The sequence below is a fragment of the Vombatus ursinus genome, unplaced genomic scaffold, assembly GCF_900497805.2.
Source record: "Vombatus ursinus unplaced genomic scaffold, bare-nosed wombat genome assembly UNPS02004216.1, whole genome shotgun sequence".
Lineage (NCBI taxonomy): Eukaryota > Metazoa > Chordata > Mammalia > Diprotodontia > Vombatidae > Vombatus > Vombatus ursinus.
The window spans coordinates 2,856-8,872 of record NW_020943994.1 but is presented as its reverse complement, the minus strand read 5'-3'; positions in this window follow the sequence as shown (position 1 = coordinate 8,872).

Genomic DNA, 6,017 nt, shown 5'->3' with positions numbered 1-6,017 from the left:
CCAATAAAACATTATTCTACTTCATATCCACATTCATCATTGCAATGAACAACACTCAGTTAGGAATGTGTTGTTCAAGCCAATTTACTTGTTTCTCTTCTAATGTTTACTACTTTGAATTTACTTGTATAAAACTTTTTAAGTTTTATATAATAAAATTTTATTTATTTTATCTTGTGGGATCCCATCTACTACTTACTAAATCATGAATTCTTCCTGAACCATTGCCAGAATTACCACTTCCTTTAACCATACTTCTGAGAGGTTATTTCTTCTTTTCTTCTCTAATTTGTTTATGATATGACTTTTCATATTTAGGTTATATATCCATTTGGAACTTATCTTGGTGTGTGGTGTAAGGTACTGGTATAAATCTGATTTCTGCCAGACTGCTTTCTCAAAAGTTTTTTATCGAATAGTGAATCCTTCTACTGGTAATTGAGATCTTTGGGTTTATGGAACATTATGCTACTTATGTTTCCTTGCTTTTATGTTATGTACGTAATCTGTTCCACTCCACAAAAAGCACAAAATAATTATGCAACTTCATGTGGATCTCAAATCATTCCACTTGTAACCTGAAGCTGAAAGCTCATTTGTATGGGACTCTTTTTACTAGTAGAAAGGATTATTCAATACTTTGTGCCTGCATGAGAGGCAGAGATGGTGAGAGCTTGGGAGAAGAGAAATCTCTTTCTTCTGGCTTCTAGCTTTGAGAAAAAAAGACACATGGTCGTAGATTCTCTTCCAGACCCTAATTGGAAAGAAAGACTTTAGGAAGAAGTCAATATGTAGGGGAGCTGGGAGACTGATCATATCCCTATCCCCAGTTGACCACACCAGAGACATTGGAGTAATTCCCTGTGGGTGAGATTTGGAAATCTCTTGGTTGAACTGAGATATCTCATTCTCCAAAGGAGAGCTCATTAACTCTGTGTTTTCTGATTTATTCTTATCTATTCACCTTTCCTGATTTCTTTTTGCTATTAGCTTAGATAAATGGTCTATTTGCTATTTGCTATGTGTATGTGTCTTGTAAAATGGGCATTGATGTGAAGGGAGTCAAGTTTTAGATAGATAGCTTACAGTACTTCATTAAGTGATAACAACCAGGAGCTCAGCTTGAACCTAGTTTCTTTGAGGGGATTGATACATACAATTCAAGCGTGTTATCTCTTCTCTGAGAAGAGTGGAGCATCCAGCATTTGATGCCAATCTCCTGCCTCCCCTCTTGGAAGGAATACATTTTTTCCTTGGAGCAGGGTGGCTGGAAGAGACAGTAAACATATATATTTATGGCTCCCTCTGAACTAAATGTAGACAGGCCCATGTAACACATAACTTATATGAGCAACAGACAAGACCCACCCCAAATCCCTTTCTTTCACACTTGACTTGTACTGCAGCCATTCTTTATTACTTCACAATCTTAACCCTATAAATTAATTAGTCAGCTAAAAGTTATTCTCTATTCTCACCTCATTATCCCATTACCACTCATGCCCTCTGAAAATCCAGTCTTGTATATCCTCATAATCTTCTTTCTCTGGTCTTTCTTGTATGCTGCTTCATGGTATTTCAAGTCCCACAACTGTACTCATGGAGGTCACTACAAATTTGTATTATCTTATGAATAGAGGGATTTTCCAAACTTTTCTTCTCTCCTCAGGCCTCTTTTTCCATTTTCACATCTCCCTCTCAGCACAGGACCTGACTTCTTACTTTTCAAAAAAAAATCAAGCACATCCTTTTGAGATCTCTTTTCTCTCCTCTTCTAAACTTAAACAGCCTTTGATATAATGTCGTTTTCTAAAGAAACACTTCTTTCCCAAAACTCCCCTACATGTCTTGTACTCCTTTCCATTCTAATGTAAAGTTCCTGATGACAGAGACTGCCCCATTTCAGGATTTTATTCCCTAGAATTTAACGCAGTTCTGGGCACATAGTAACCACTTCATAAATGATCTTTCCTTCCTTCTTCCTTCCTTCCTTCCTTGCTTGCTTTCTGCCTTCCTTCCTTCCTGTGGAAGAATGGGTCATTCTCATAATTCTATTTATAAAAGACTAGGTTACCCTGATGATTTGCCTTTGTATATGGTATACCCAATCCATTCTAATGATTGTTTTTTTCTTCTTCTTTGATGCTTACTTTCTTGGGTTATCGTTTGAGACCTGCTATTGTTATGCCTCTTTCCCCACTTTTTTCATCATTTCCCTTGAGACTTTGACTTTTTGTTTTGCCAGATGTTTTTTTTTATTATTATTATTGCTTTAAGGTTTATAAAGTAATCCTTGTGTAGCTTGATTGCTATGCAAATGAGTAAGTAAATTATTTTTGGAAGTGTTCTTGTTTTAATTATATTAGCACGACCCAAGCAACAGTGATGAATGTCTCTCCAACTATTTACATCAGTTTATTTTTGTGAAGACTGTTTTTTGGTGTATTTACATAGTTAATTTGTCTTTTTAAAGATGGACTCTCAAATATGCCATCCATTCTGTGGATATTTTGAATATATTTTTTCTTTCTATCTCTTCATACTGCATTTTGTTATTATGTACAGAAAACCTGATGAATTGGTGAGTTCATTTTATTTCATCCTACTTTGGTAAAGTTGTTGTTTTCACATGACTTTTTAGTTGAATTTCTAGCATTAGAGATAAGAGTTTAGTTGAATCACTAGCACTCAGGGTTGGGGAACCTGAGGCCTTGAGGCCACATGTGGCCTTACAGGTCCTTGGGTGTGACCTTTTGACTGAGTCCAAGTTTTACAGAACAACTCCTTTTTTTAAGGATCCCCTCTTAAAACCCTCCAGAGCCACATGTGGCCTCGAGGCCACAGGTTCCCTACCCCTGAAGAGCACCATTACATCTGCAAAATGTGGCAATTTTGTTTGTACTTTATCATTATTCCAATTTCTTTTTCTTATATTGTTGAAGCTAAAATTTCTTCAAACAAATCAAATAATAGTAATAATAATGGAAACTCTTGCTTTATATCTGATCTTATTGGAAAGTCTAGCATTTTCTCTGTTCTTGTTCCTGGTTTCCATTTCCTTCCACATATCGATTCAGAAAGGACTGTCAGGTTTCAATACTATCATTCAATGCTCTGCAATTTGCTATCCCTGATTTTAGGGCACTGGATAGGATTCTGTTTACATTGAGTGAGGCTTCCATGATTAAGGCATCTTAAAGACTCTGTTCTTAGAGCTCTTTGATCAGTTATCAAAGTTCCTTGAAACTTCTTTGATCAGAAAGCTGCATAATCCTCCTTCTGTACAAGGTTGCCTTGACTCTGGTGCTGGCTGGATTTCTCCTTATAGCTGGGGTTTCCTTAGTTGGTATGTTGCACCTTTTGTCCCCTTTGGGATTTCCCTAGTCATGACATTGGGAGCCATGGGTCTTCCTTGATCAGGATGCTGTGTGGTCTTTCATTCCCTTCTGGGACTTCCCAATTACGGGCCTTTGACTTGCACTAGTCTACTCTTACGGTTTCCACAATTCGGGCACGGGGTAGTTTCTCTATTCCCTGGGGCTTCCTAGGTGATGTTGCTTCAGGTTTCCAGTTTGTTTACTTGGGTTTCTGCTACTCTCTGACATTACTTTGTTTCCATTGTCTATAGCTTCTGTCTCTCTTTCTGTGCAGTCCTGGATGGGATGAATAATCTTACTCAGGCCTTTCTTTGGATTTCTCAATCATCATTTAATCTGGTGTTCCTTCTTTGTTATTGCTGGAGAAAAAAAAATGGGAGAACTGGACTTCTGTGTCATCTAGTAGACTGTCTAAATGGAAGCTCTCTCGATGGTCTTTTCAATGCTAAACCTATTGGCCTTATCTCTGTCCTCATCTTTCTTAGCATCAGTTCAGTGTTTGACATTGTTGACTATCTCCTCCTAGAAAAAGTCACTCATTTCCTTGAGGTTTTCTCTCTCCTCTTCACATCTTAATTAGACGAAAAGTGTTTCTCAATCTCCTTTCCTACATTATCCTACATTATTTCTGTGAGGAATGCTTTATTACTACCTTTATTAATATCTTTTAAAATATTTGTATTTCAACTAATTGTGTCTTTTACTTGACTAATAAACTCAAACACTTTGGAGGGGGGTGGCTCATAATCTATACGCTGTTTTTGAATGAGGATATACCCACTGTGTAGCACCTGGAGTTACCTGGGCAACTCACAATATGGGTACCAACACTAGGTTACATGAGGTTTGAGGTACTCTCTGGGTTTGCATCCACTCAAAAACCATAATTCCCTTGCGTCCACCAATATATTTAGTTTATTATTCAATCAAAGCACACAATTAGTTTAAAAAATGGAATTTAATGAGAATAGAAAGAAAAGTAGAAATAAAATATTCCCCCCTTTAAAATGGCATAATCTGTTCAGGAAATTATAGGCTGTATTGATGACTGCAAGTGCTACATACACATATATACACATATATATGTGTGTACGTATGTGTGTATACGTGTGTATATGTATATGTATATATGTATGTATGTATAAATATATAAATATGTATATATGTGTTTGTGTGCTTGTGTATGTGTGTGTGTAATGTCAGGAACCTAGTCAACTTTTCACAAAGTAATTGTCTTAGAGGGAAAAAAAAAACAGTGGAGTATTTAAAGGCTTGAAATCACTTGTTAATATACACAAAGATCTGAGTAGAGGAAAAAATGCCTGTGAATAAAGATCATCAATAATATTTTCAAATTACTGAATTAAAGAAAGCATGAATTATAGAAGAATTTTTTTTTCTCTTTTATATACTTACTGATGCAAAAAAAAAAAACCCTTTTCTTTTTTTTGGTGGGGGGAAGTTACTTACAATGTTGTCCCGTGGCCTGTATTCAACTTTACTTTTGGGGCATATGATCAGTAATTTGTCTCTTATAGGTTTGTAAAATATGATAAAAAGAAAATAGCATGAGTGGGTCTGGAATGCAAGGACAAATAGTTTATTTTGAAAGGAAGGAGAAAAACCCATAGGATATAGCTGAGGGTGAAAGAGATGGTTGGTAAACTTTGGAAGGTAATAGTTTCTGATTTCTGATTTCAGGGCACCCTTAAGAATTCCAGCCTTGAAGGTACTTTATTTTAAGACTTTGGCTTTTACTTTCCAAGGTTCTAAGCCAAAACTTCCATATGACAATTTGCACAGGGCTAATTTCAATGTTGAAACAAGAGGTCTCAGTATTTGGGCTTTCGTGTTTTATACCATGGATCATCAGGCAAAACTGATTTTTCCCTTGCCTGCACTACTTTGAGTATTCTTGAACTGACATTTCCACCATGCTCAGGAAGCTCGTTATTGGGAAGACTTAATTGTCCAGTAGGATCTTGGGAGTCTACCGCCTCACTGCCCACTGCCTCTGATCGGATGGTGGAGCCATGAACTCCGAACCTCCAATTAAGGAGAGAGCTGAGTTCAAACATTCCTCAAATACTTGTGACCTGACTGCACTACTTTGGGACTCTTCTGACTGACTACTTCACCATGTCCTCATGTAGAGTACCTTTCCTCTCCCTCTTATTTATCAGGTTTCTTTTGTGTGTTCTCTTCCTAATTAGATTTGAACTTCTTGTGGGGCAGTGATTGTCTTTCTTTTTTCATATCTGTATCTCTGTGCTTAGCACAGTGCCTGGTATAGAATAAGTATTTAATAAATTCAAATTTACTACTAGGTAGGGGGCTAGAAAATTCTTTGATAATAATGGTCATGTACATAGTTGGTTCTAAATAAATGTTCATCGGATTTTATAGAATTGAAGTGGTAAATGAAGTATTTGAAAGCAAGTGAAATGCTTAGAGAAGGGCGGGTAGGCGCTACAGTGGATAGAGCACCAGCCCTGGAGTCAGGAAGACCTGAATTCAAATCCAACCTTAGACACATGATACTCACTAGCTGTGTGACCCTAGGCAACTCACTTAACCCTGATTGCCTTGCAAAAAAGAAAGAAAGAAAGAAAGAAAGAAAGAAAGAAAGAAAGAAAGAAA